This window comes from Perognathus longimembris, chromosome 1 (genome assembly GCF_023159225.1).
Source record: "Perognathus longimembris pacificus isolate PPM17 chromosome 1, ASM2315922v1, whole genome shotgun sequence".
In the NCBI taxonomy this organism is placed as follows: Eukaryota; Metazoa; Chordata; class Mammalia; order Rodentia; family Heteromyidae; genus Perognathus; species Perognathus longimembris.
In genome coordinates, this window is record NC_063161.1 from 64,689,266 (window position 1) to 64,703,266 (window position 14,001).

Sequence of the window (14,001 nt, forward strand, 5' to 3'; positions counted from 1 at the left end):
TAAACCATCAGAAAACCAGATGTGGCACTGTGGTTCAAGTGGTAGAGTGGTAGCCTTGCTCTGAAGAGCTCAGGGACAGAGCCCATGCCTAGAGTTCAAGCCTTTTGACCAACCAATCATCATCATCATCTCAGAGCTTTCATTATGAAATGGAATGGTGAAAAAGATAATGGGAGGATTAAGGAAGTAACCTCTGGGGGTTGCGAATTTGGCTTAGTGGTACAGTGTTTGTCTCGCATGCATGAAGCCCTGGGTTCAATTTCTTAGCACCACATATATAGAAGAAGTCAGAATTGGTGGTGTGGCTCAAGAGTGTGGCAAAGTGGTAGGTATCACCAAAAGGGAGCTAAGGACAGTGCTCAAGCCCTGTGTTCAAGCCCCAGAACTGGCAAAAAAAAAAACCAAACACCAAGAAAGTAAACTCTGAAGATCCTCTGCTCACCCCTTTTTACCCTCCACACACACACACATCGCAAAGTATACAGTTACTTGCTCTTTACCTGGACTCCAACAGACCAGGATTGACTAGGCTTGTCTTTTAGCACCACCTGTTGGTAAAGATAGAAAATGCTGCAGGTTGCCATCCTGTGAGACACTTGGGCAAGTCTCTCACTTGCTTCAATTCCAAGTGTCCCATAGCCCTGGGCCACAGTGAGCCTCACACTCCCTATCTGCTACATAGACATTGGAGACTCCTTCTGCCCATATCCTATGTCTGCCTGCCTTGGGGTTTGGAGATTCTTTTCTTTTCTTTCCTTTCTGGTGGTCTTGGGGCTTGAACTGAGGGCCTGGGTGCTGTCCCTTAGCTGTTTTGTTCAAGGCTAGCAGTCTACCCCTTGAGCCACCTTACCACTTCCAGATTTTTGATGATTCATTGCACATAAGAGTTTCACATGAGCCAAGCACTCCTCACTTCTCAAGGGGCTAAGATCTGAGGATCACACTTCATGCCAGCCCAGGCAGGAAAACCTTTGAGATTCCTAGCCCCAATTCATCACAGAAAACCTCACAAGTAGCACTGTGGCTCAGAGTTCTAGATTTGAGCAAAGTTTCTCAGGGATACACCCAGGCCCTGAGTTCAGGCCACAGTTCTGGCAAAAAGAAAAGTGTTACAGACTTCTTTCCAATACTGCCTTTGAACTCTGATCCTCAGATCTCAGGCTCCTGAGTAGCTAGGATGACACAAAGGCCACCTCTTATAAAGACTCTGCCTCACATCACCCTGACATTGGGCAATCTTGAATGCAGGACCCTAGATTACATCTAGCCTTGATCATCCTGTGGATGACTTGCATGTGAACGCTGACCTGATTGGACCCCAGAGCTGTGCATCAGAATGGACATCTAATCAGAAGTGCTTAGTGCTGCATGGCGAGCCAGTGCAGGCTGCATGGAATCCGTCATTGGGTGAGGAGACTAATGTGGCACACAGGATATCCAATGAGCTTCTGAGTCATCTTGCTCCCTGCTAGTGACACCCTGTCAACATCTGCACAACGCTGTCCAGGTGGTGCCCTTCTGGCAACCCCTTCTGTCTAGTGGGAGCTCTGATCATCTTGTTCTTCAAAAAATGCTGGCCGTTTTCCTTCTCCCTCTGTATACACTGATTCATGCTTTAAAACCAAAGAAACAAAGAACCTGACCCAAATGTTGCAGTTTCATTTTCATAAAATTCCTCCTGCTTTCAAGTGCCACCAGGGAATATCAACAGGTCAATCCCCACCATCATCACAATGCCATTCCAAGCCTGCTGCTCGGGGCTCACCCCTGTAATCCTAGCTACTCAGGAGACTGAGATCTGATGGTTGTAATAGTCCATTTATAAACATTCTTTGCATTTTAGGAATTCGGTGTTGGAACTACTTTTTCCCTAAAGAATTACTGGTTTATGATATTTGCAAGTATTGCTGGTATGAAAACATTGGGAGAGCCCACAGGAGAAATAATATCATGTATGTACAATGGAGTACTATTATGTTTATTGATGAATTGTATGTATTTAGATAATACTATATTTTAAATGTTTGTAACTTTGTGTGTGTGTTAGTACTGGGGCTTGAACTCAGGGCCTGGGTGCTGTCTTTGAATTTCTTTTGCTCAAGGCTAGCACTCTACCACTTTTACCACAGCTTCATTTCTGGATTTTTGCTGGTTAATTGGAAATAAAGAGTTTCACTGACTTTCCTGAATGGACTGGCTTTAAACTATGATCCTCAGATCTCAGCCTCCTACATAACTAGGATTAAGGGTCAGAAACTGATGCAATATTCATAACTTTTAAATAAAGTTGAGAATATAAAATTTCCTTTGTTTTTCTAACAAGTTGAATTCCATTTATGTGTATTTTCCTTGACTGTTTTATAATATGTGATTTGATATTGTTCTTACATTGCTCCTAGCACATAGAAGCTGTTTACCCTTCATAAAGACAGCAATAAGCAGGAATGTACTGTCCCTCATTTTCTCTGTAGAGAATTAAAATTGAGCAGATTTGGGTAAGAAGGAAACTCCTCAGTTAACATCATGTAGGAGGGCATGGTGATGCTTGCATAGTATTGCTGTGAACCATTGTCTGTTGGATGCTTGCTTTATATGCCAGGCCTTGTTTTCGAATTCCCCTTAAAGTACAAGTAAAAAAAGAAAAAGAATTTTAAATAGTAGGAGGATATGGTAGAATAAGGTTAAAATAGAAATCTGAGCCTCTGGAGTACCTAGGATTACAGGCATGAACCACTGTACCAGGCTTGCAATATAAGCTTTTAAAACTACAAACTTCCCTCTCAAGAACTCATTTAAGGGTTTAGCATGGTGGCTCACACCCATAATAGCAAGTACTTGGGTGATAGAGACAGTAAGAATGAGGTTCCTGGCCAGTCTCACAAAGCTCCTCACACCTGTACTCAATCCCAGCAGCTCGGAAGACCCAGTAAAGAGGATTGTCGCTATAAGCCTGGGCCAGGGAAATATAAGAACCTATCAGAAAAACAAAATGAAAGGGCTGGAGGGATGTCTGAAGTGGTAGAGGGTTTACACAGCTAGCACAAAGCCCTAAATTCAAAATTCCAGTACTGTCAAAACCAAACAAAACCCAAAAGGTCACTTTGGCTGTATTTCACAGAACGTAGTATGTAGTTATTTTCATTTTTATTAAGGTCCAAATATCCATTACTTTTAAATAAGGCATTGGTTATTTAGAAATGGTATTAATTTCTAAATGATGGGTTTCTTTACTTTTATTTTCAAAATCTGTCCTGTGGTCAGAGAATGTGTTTGCCTAGATGTAGATACTTTTAAATTTGGTAAGATTCACATAGCCTGCATAGAGTCAATTTTAGTGGCTTCTGATCACAGAACGCTGCTTCATGTATGCAAGTTGATCCAATCTGCTAGTTGCTTTAGTATTATTCCTGTTTTCTGCATCATTACTGAACTTTTCTGGTGGACCCTTCGTCTATAAATTATCAAGCATAGTTTTTAAAAGCCTGATGCAGATGGAAGACTGTGATTGTGGGTGAATTTGCTGTCCTTACAATGCTGCCAAGTTTTTCCTCCCCTCTTTTCAGATTGTGTTTGGTGGATGTGGTGAGAACTGTTGTATCTCTTCTGGGGATCCTCTTCATTTTATCCACGTTGTTTTATTTGTTTTGTTTTTTTTGCCAGTCCTGGGGCTTGAACTCAGGGCCTGAGCACTGTCCTTAGCTTCTTTTGAGCCACAGCACCACTTCTGGCTTTTTCTATATATGTGGTGCTGAGCAATTGAACCCAGGGCTTCACGTATATGAAGTGAGCACTAGACCATATTCCTAGCCTTTTATCCACGTTGTGACATTTTTTAGCAACCAGCTTATTTTGGTTGCTGTGTATCTACTGTGATCTTTTTATTCTTGGGTTTTCCTCCATCTTTAAGTCCTGGGCACATTCCTTATAGACAACAGAGAACTGGATTTTGTTTTTATCAGGCATGGACATTACTAACACTTTTCTTTATACAAACAGGATTTTAATTGAAGTTTGGTATCAAAAAGGTCATGATCCTGTATGTAAAGCAGTAAACTTCAAATCTGACAGTGAGTTAATTTTTACATTTACCACAAAGTAAAAAAATGAGATAATTAGATGTCTACATAAAATAGTTTGTTTCTCTCTGATTTAGATTTTCCATTGCCCACTGATGTAAGTCTCCGCTACCTTCTCAAAGAAGTAAGTGCCAATTTTTGTCTTTCTGTCTCCAAATTCATTTCTGGCACAGTAGCATACATGAGCTATGAGCAAGATCGAGCTGTGTCTAGTTTAAATAACATCTGGCTATGAAGTTCAGGCTGACATCTAATTAATGATGTACTTGCCTCAGTCTCCCCAGTGCTGAGATTTCAGGCTTGCACTACCACACTTGACCAGATAGCATCTAAACAGAGCAGTGACTGTTTTTACTTACGGGAGTGATGCTCCTGTCTCAGCGCATGTCTGACAATATGCAGCTTGTTCTTTTGCACTGCGGCATGAGAAATTGCATCATCAATGGAACTGGTCCCAAAATTTAGGATGTTTCTCCCTTTTTGCTTTACAAAGTAAGGAAAACACCCATGTTTATCTTTCTGAACAACTATTTCTGAAGGATGCATGTTTAAAAGTAGAACTGTGTCAAAGGGAACATGTAACTTAAGTTCTGGCAGGTATTACTCAACAGTTAACTTTTCTCTTAAAGAGTTTTATGCACATAATATTGGAAATATCTGTATGTGTGTGTATATATATGTATACATACATATACATGTATGTATATATATATATATATATATATATATATATATATATATATTTGCCAGTCCTGGGACTTCGACTCAGGGCCTCAGTACTGTCCCTGGCTTCACTTGAGCCAAGTCGCCACTTCCCACTTTTTCTATATATGTGGTACTGAGGAATCGAACCCAGGGCTTCATGTATATGAGGAGACTACTTTACCACTAGGCCATATTCTCAGCCCTTAAAGTGTTTTATTTACTCAACTTACTAACATTCTTTGCAGGAAAAAAAAGCAACAGAAAATACATGAGAAAATTGAAAAAATCTTGCTCTGTCACAATTAGGCCAAAATATCAAATTTTTAGCATATATCCTCCATAATTTATATGTATGTTTGTGTACTGTTAAAGTCATAATTCACATGCTATTTGCTTGATATTTTCCCCTAAAGTGTGACAAATACTTTAGCAGTACCTATTAACTGAATTTCATTCCATAGAAATGACAGGAAATGACCTTTTCATCTCTACTAAGCAAAAAGCTGAGTGACATTTCACTTGTTTTACTTTGAATTCTTTATTTATGAATTCTTTGTGGGTTTACCACCTATATTTCTATTACATATCTATGTCTATTTTTGTATGATTTCACTAAAATTTTGAAACATTTTAGTAATGTCTATCTTATCCTATTTTCAGACTTAATTTTATACCCTCCCATCATTTTTGAGTTATTTTTTAACGTGTTATACTTAGAATAAGCTACCGGCTACAAGATGACCAAATTTAAGCTTATATTCTAGAAAAGTCAATCTGGTAACTATTCAGTCTGATTTTTAAAATGTCTCCTGTAACTGGTAGCCAGATTCTTACTAAACTTCTAGGTTGAAAAATGCTTAGAAGTAACAGTACTTGTCAATCATACCTATAATCCTACCTACTTAGGAAGTCAAGATTGGGAAGATTGTGGTTTGAGGCCAGCCTGGGCAGAAAAGTTTGCAAGACTATCTCAGTGGAGAGCTGGATAGGATGGTGCACATGTTATTGTAGCTACTTTGTAAGTTAGAGATTAAGCCTATTGTCAAGCTAGCAAATGTCTTAGCTGGACTGTCTCCTTTTCAAAACCTCAGTCTATGTTTGCTCTAGCCCATATAGTGATGCCTTCCTGGGACACACCTCTTTGCCACCTTTCTGAGGCCTCTTCACTGTGTGATATCCACACTGCACATCAATAAGTGGGGTCCAGGCTGGAGAGAGATTCACCAGGGCAGTTCATGTACCCAGCATCCGCAGGTCTGTGATTTCTAGCACTATCACTATAAAAGTGAATGAATGAGTGGCATGGAAAAGAGAGTTGATTTCACCACCACCAAAAAAGAAGTTATTTTCCTGCCAAATAACAATTTCCAATGTGGAATTTTATGCTGCCTGCTTGGCAGACAGTATTCATCTAGAATATTCATTTCAGTGTAAAATGTTTTGGTGTGTACGGTAAACTCATTGACTACCCTTTATCTCCCTCCCCCTTCCTCACTGAATAAAGAAAGAAGACATTATAGCAGATGGTATGAGTCATCATGAAGCTCCACCCTGCAAGCCATCACCAGGTGCATCTTTGGACACTGACTGGGGCAGTGGCAGCGACAATGCTTGCTTGTTACAAGCAGCTGAGGATGCTGAACTAGCTGACACTGCAGAGAACGGTCTTCTCAGTTACAACGGTACAGGGGACAAAATTTCTGATGAACTCATTATGGAAGTCTTACAACAGTAGCACTCTGCACATGATACTTCCATAATCAGACTGCCATTTGCCTGAAATATGTGCTTTCTAATAACACGATCAGTTAGGGCTGGGGTTTGAGTTCAGTGGTACAGAACTTGCTGAGCATTTACAAGGCCCTGGGTCCAATCCCTAGAACTAAAAAAAAATTACATTAGCTTATTAGTAAATATGATTATATCAGTAAATCTTTATTACTTTGTTTTACAGTGTTTCTTACTTAAACCAGTTTACTTTAAAATTAGCTTCAGTGTACTTAAATTCTGCAGATGTCTCTGAATTAACTAAAATTAGTCTACATTTACATAGCTTTATTTTACATGTTTGTAAGTTAAAACTCATGTGGGGATAGATAAGATTCGGTGACAGCTGGGCAAACATGGCAACTGTAATCCGAGCTACTTAGGAAGCACACACACACACACACACACACACACACACACACACACACACACTGGAAGTAGAGCTGTGGCTCAAGAGTTAGAGCATTAGCCTTGAGTGAAAGAAACTCAGCAACAGTGCCCAAATCCTGAGTTCAAGTCCCACAACAGTACCAAATAAGAAAAAGAAATAAAGATTAGATATTAACAATATTAAAGTTTATTACTTAAGACACTAATCAGAAAAGATGACTATAGCTTCTAAAGTTTTTAGATATTTGAAATGGTGTTACTTATCTTGCATGAGAATAAAGCATGAATTCTAGTGATTAGACTATACATTATTTATAAAGCAGCTGAGTTTCAGAAGGTAGCAGGCAGTACCATGAGCCCTTGCTCTATAGGCACATTTCAGTCACTGGCTGTCCCATTCTGGTCCAGGAGTGTCTCTAACTGCTGGTTGAAATTTTTCAGATGATTTTCTGCTGCCAAAATGGTTTTTGCTTTGAATAACAGAGCTGGAAGGCTGGACAAATCATACTGTTAATGAAAGAAGATGACACATTCTCAAGTATCAAAACTTTTATAGGCCTGTAATTTTATAGCTCAAATCTTTGACAAGTGTAAATTTTGACAGAGCTTTCCATTAAGTACTCCATTCATTTTTAATAGGAGATCATTATGAAAATTGATTTTAACTCATTTTCTTGGGTGATAATTGACAATATAAAGTTGCAAAGTTTACAATGCTCTCTTTACTCACAAAGAACAGTTGTTTGAATAAACTGTGGCATATGAATTATTTAAAATGGAAAACCATGTGTGGGACAGGTCAGGGGCTTCCTTGACCTCACATCAATTTTAGCATTCAGAAACGCTAAAGAAGGTGACCTCACTGCAAGAAGTGATGAAATGTACAATAAATTCCAGGCCTATAAAGGTTCTTGACAAGAAAACCCATCAACTTGAAAAGTTACTAGATCAAGGAAATGTCCCAAGGTTGCCAAATCCTCAATTATTTTATTCCTTTTTTTTTTTTTTTTTTTTTTTGCCAGTCCTGAGGCTTGAACTCTTAGCCTAGGCACTGTCCCTGAGCTTTTGTGCTCAAAGTTAGCCCTCTACCATTTGAGGCACAGCTTCACATCTGGTATTTTTCCCCCTGTAATTCAATGGAAATAAAGAGTCTCGCAGACTTTCCTGCGAGGCTGAGCTTCAAACTACTCAGTCTGTTGAGTACTTAGGATTAGAGGCCTGAGCCACCAGCACCTGGCTCTTCATGTTCATAACCATTAAAGACAAAATTAAAACAGAAACCCAACAGACAAAACAATTCATTTTTTGAATAATTAACAAAAATGAATCTCTTGGTGCAGACTATCTGAAGGAGATATAGTTTAGATTTTCCTTACATAGCATTTTTTGCTATTTTTTAAAATTCTGTTGCAGTTCCAGGGCTTAAACTCAGGGTTTAAGCTCTCACTTGGCCTTTTTTGTGCATGGCTGGCATTCTATTACTTGAACTACACATTCAGTCTAGTATTTTGCTGCTGGTTAATTAGAAAGTCTCATGGACTTTTCTGTATAAGCCGGCTTTGAACTGTGATCCTCAGATCTTAGTTTTCTGAGTAGGTTTAATTAAAGGTGTGAACCACCAGCACCCAGCTGTTTTTGTTTCTTTGGCACTACTAGGGTTTGAACTAGTCTTTTGTTTTACTAGGTAGGCACTGCACTTAAAACTATGACCATAGACTTTCCTTATAGAATTGTATTATGCTTTTCATAGTTTTCTATTTAATGTTTTTAATCCAGTTTCTTAAGTAATGAAAATTGAGCAAAAAGGCTATTGAAGTGTGGCTACGACCCACATACTAAGGGAATTTTTCTGGCATACACCTAACCATGTTACTAGAAAAATTCAGTTTAAATGTTTTAAGATGCTATGGTCCTCAAGGCAGAGTAGATGGGAACAATTTCTACTTGGTGCTGCATGTTTCATTCAGGAAAAGGAAAAGATATATACACAAATACCTACATCCTAAGGCAAAAATGATAATGTTATAATAGAAGTACAAAAGGCACTGAAAGCATGAAAAGAACTACATTTGGGAAAGTAGCCACTAAATTTAGATTTTATGGCTGAGGATTCAGCTCAGTGATAGAGCGCTTTCCTAGCTTGTACCAGTCACAGTAAACACGCACATGCATACAACATCATGGCTTTTAACTGAATTGATTATTGTTCAAATTGAGTCAATGCTACTATTAATTTCATCAAATTTAGTAACCAAGTCCCAACTCCAAATACGCTTTTAACTAGTTAGGTATATAAATACCTTAAAACTATTCTTTCTGGAGGGCACCAGCTAAGCATAAACTGGAGAATATCCCTGTCAGATTAGTAGAGAGGACTGCTTTATCACAATGACAGCTTCCTTTCTTCCTATCAACTTTGAGTCATAACAGACAAGCAAATTGCCTAAATGTTCCCTGTTATGACATACACTGACATGATTGATTTGAAACGACTTTCATGTTGTGTAAATGGAAATAAAATACTGGTAGAACATATCCAATGGAGAGCATCTGCCCAGAGGACCTCTCAATGTCTCTGCAGGGCCCAGATGTCAGATGTCCCTATGTCCTCAAGAAAGTAGGATTTAGTTGAGGGACTGTGCTAATGTTTTCTACTCCATTATAAAGGGTAAGTTTTAGTAAGAGAACACAACCATGACTTTTCATACAGCTATGCATTGAATCTGTTTTAAAGCATTTTTCAAACTATGTATAATTTAAAAAGGAGATTAGCAGTTATCAAACTAGTTCAGAGGTTAGTCTCAAGAAGAAGTAGATGCTTAAATCAAAACTAGTGAAATGAATGTGACAAATTGAGACACTGACTTCTTTCACAGTAGGAAAAGAAATTCAAATGCACTTCTTAGGAAGCATGTTTTATAGTGCCCCTTGTAATAGTTCCCACTGAGTCAGAATCAAATGACTTGAGTCAGTTGTATGGATTGGAAAACTATCACTATGAAGAAGTTACTGAATTTTATAAATAAAGTTTAATCAATTTGTACTGATTTATATCAATTTGTTTACATATTTCTTCTCTTTTTTTTCTTTTGTGCCACTCTGGGGCTTGAATTCAGGAGCTTGGAATTGTTCCTGAGCTTTGCTGCTAAAGTCTTATGTTCGGCTACTTGAACCACACCTCCCCACTTCCAGACTTTTGTTGGTTAACTGATGATAAGAGTTTCTCAGACTTTTTTTGCCTGGGCTGGTTTTGAACCTCAATCCTCAAATCTCACCCTTCTGAGAAGCTAGGATTTCAGGGTCATCAGATTCTGGTTTGTTTATGCATTTAGTCTTATACCAAATAGCAGAATTTTACTGGAGAACTTGATCGTTTGAAAGATTTAAATGTTTACTACTGAGCCCTGCAAGGGAGTTTGTTGGCTCCTCCATTACATAATGAAGTTAGGTTTTCATTACAGTTTATGTTTCTCTAATGGTAATGATAAGAAAATAATTTGGGAAATAATCTAGATCCAAATTTTAACTCCATTACCTAATAAATTTGTCATTTGAGTAAAAAATATTTTTTCTGAATTTCTCATATACAAATGGATATTTGAGTCACAGAATTACTAAGACAGTGTCAAAACTAAAACAACTTATTAGTGAAGAACACAAATCTGACCACAATCTCTAAAAAATATGCATATGGGATAGGATTTTGTTTTTCAGATACAAAATATACTATGAACGAACATGTTGGTCTTTAGAACATATGCAAGTATCTTTTGGTGTGGATGCAAAGTTCAAGACAGAAGAACGCCGTGGCTCATTGACTGGTACACAAAGCACACACTTGTGAGGAACTTCACTTCCCTTCAAAAAGTCCATGATTTTGGATTTTTAGCTCCTTACGCTTTCACTAAGTAGATAAAATGTGATGAGATAATACATTTCAATGATTTATATTGACACTGTTCCTCTTCTTCAAAGCTACTGTCCTTTTAGTACATAAACTCCCTCTCACCTTCTGAAGTGCAGTAAGAAGAGGAAACCAGACTTACTGTTTCTTGTACGTTTGATTCTTTCCCCTGGACATCTGAATAGTCTGTATAAAGCTGTATTAAATTAGGTATGAAGCACATCACTTTGCCAAGATATGACTTTCTCTCCTTAAATTCATCATGTTTTGTTTGTAGTTGTTTCAGCTGTGGCTGTCACATAGAATGAAATCATTTTCTCTTAAAATAAATGGCATATAACAACAGCGTGTGAAGATGTGTGTGAAAGCACAGAGAACCAAGTAGAGGATCACTTTGGTTCTGAGCTGAGGGTTGTGCAAGTGTTGTAGGTTGAGCTCTGATGTGCAGTGAGTGATCACTTGGAATACCCCCAAAAGGACATACTTTCCATCTGCCAAGCTTCATCATCAGTCAAGCTTTGAGAACTACTGAATTACAATGTGAGGTTGGTTAACATTTTTAATCTCAGCTAGGCACTGCAATTTAAACACAGACAAAAAGTCTTGCCCTTCTTATCAAAATCTCACCTCATCCTGAGGTCTAATAAACCTGGTGGAAAAATGCTACCGTCTTGGGCTTAACTGCTTCATCTCTTGGTATCTTAACTCACTCAGCTATCAAATGAAAAAAGACAACTTGGATTTTATGGCCAATAAAAATATAAGAAAGGGGGCTGGGGAATATGGCCTAGTGGCAAGAGTGCTTGCCCTTTATACATGAGGCCCTGGGTTCAATTTCCCAGCACCACATATATAGGAAATGGCCAGAAGTGGCGCTGTGACTCAAGTGGCAGAGTGCTAGCCTTGAGCAAAAAGAAGCCAGGGACAGTGCTCAGGCCCTGAGTCCAAGCCCCAGGACTGGTCAAAAAAAAAATATATATATATATATATATATGTATATATATATATATACATATATATATATATATATATATATATGAAAGGCTGGTAATTTTTATTTTTCCAAGTAAAGATATAAAAAGCAGTTATCTCTGGAAAAGAACTTTATGAAAGTCCTTTGAACATTTCTTCACATTGAACGCCTATAGTGTTAGTTCAGAGGACTCACTAAGGAGCTGGCAGGGCAGCAGGGTCTGAGTCTGTCGACAGAGGGCTGACCCCCACCCCTTCCTACTCCTCTCCTAGGGGAGGGCACATAGGGGTGAATGAGCTACTCCCTGTACATTAGGATCTTTCCATGCCAAGATGAAATCATCATACACTACATTTTTTTATTATATCTATTCAAAACACACTTCTTCAACTTCTAAAAATATATCTAGGAAAGAAATAAGCATTTAGGCTTGTCTGCTGGCTTCACACTAATGACAAGCCTAACAAAGCTGTGACAACCCATCCCACAGGACGATTATGATGACTAATGTGCTCATGGATGGAGTACTGAAGGAAGTGGTCTGCATCAAAAGAGGCTCTTCCATGTAACAGCCATTATTTAGATACCTTTAATATTTTCATACTGACTTGGACCAAAGAAGCACTGGAAGAATTAACTTGTCAAAGGCTTTCCAACCAGAAAGTAGCAAGCAGAGGCCTTTTCAAACTCAGACAGTATAATTGCAGAGTTTATGCATTAAGTCATTAATCGGGCTGAGGCCAGCAAGGAGGCAAACTGGCATATATCAGTTATGATTTCTCTTGAGCTGATGGATTCTGAAAACCCTGAAAGCCCTTGCCCAAGTGCAAGACAGCAAAAAGCACTCCATTGGACAAACTGTTCTGTCCTTTTAGGTGAGCTCTCCAACAGGATTTTTTTCTTCTTTAAAAATTATCTTTAGTTGTATGAGGGAGGTGTCATTTAACAAAGCAGTACAATGCATCTTGATCTGTGTCACCCCCATCCCTTCCCCATTCGATCTACCCCTTCCATTTCTTAATTTGATGGTATTTACAATTCTTGATTGCATCCTCCCCTCCCTCTCCCTTTCATTGTCTACCCCCTCTCCTGTTCCTCCCGTTGCAATTACCCATTTCTTGGTACTTATTTTGTTGGGCTTTGACTACATCTTCCTAAAAAAATGTACTATTTGAGCTTTCCATAGTGCCTATTATAATTTAGTTAATTCATTTGGCACTGCTTACATACTACCCAGTGTTTACTTACAGATTGTAGCTACCCCTAATGGGAGAAACTGTGCAACCTTTGTTTTCCTGGGTCTGGTTTTCTTCACTTAATACAATTCTTTCCAAGTCTCTCCATTTCCTTAGAAGTGGTACAGTATCATTCTTTTCTAATAGATGAGTAAAATTCCATTATATAGATATGTATATGTACATACATATGTATATATATATATATATATGTACACCATATTCTCTTTATCCATTTGTCATTAAGGGGCATCTGGGCTGATTCCAAATCTTGGCTATGGTAAACAGTGCTGAAATTAACATGGGTTGTTCTGTAGCCTTGTTTATGTTCTACTGGATTAGATGCTCAGAAGTGGAATAGCTGGATCCTAGGGTAGTTGTATATTTAGTTTTCTTTTAGGAAATTTCACACTGCTTTCCAGAGTGATTGAACACTCCTGCATTTGCAGGATTTTTATATCTTAGCAAAGCAATTTATCCTGGACTTCAACCAAACACTGTCTTTCCTTTCAATGTGGTGATCACCTAAATAATACAATTTCTGGATTAAATTCATAATACACTGCTAGGTACTGGAAGTGCAGAGGGAAATAAAATTGACTAGGTAGGAATTAGAAGGCATTCTGTCAGTCATGTGGGGGTATGCCTTCAAAGGCAACTGTGGGACCTTAGCCCCCACCTAGTTCTCTTTTGGTCCCTGCAACATGATGTTGACTGGGTTTTTTTCTTCTTTTTTTTTTCTTGACGCACACTGCCCTCATGATTTGCTGCTTTGCCAGTAGCATGAAAGCAGTGGGGTAAACTACTCATGACCAGGGAACATCAAAGCTCTGAACCAAAACAATCGCTTTCTCTCATATGTTGATTACCTCAAGTATTTGTTATAGTGATTGGAAGGCTAGCAAATAGATCCTCATTCCTCAGCTTGCATTAATGTTACACACCTGACGA

At 38.5% G+C, this 14,001-nt stretch overlaps 1 pseudogene; it reads left to right on the top strand.

Annotated features, from left to right (window-relative positions):
* The first annotated feature begins 6,309 nt into the window (after positions 1 to 6,309).
* The window catches only part of LOC125349371, a 34,064-nt pseudogene continuing 26,372 nt past the window's right edge, over positions 6,310 to 14,001 (top strand).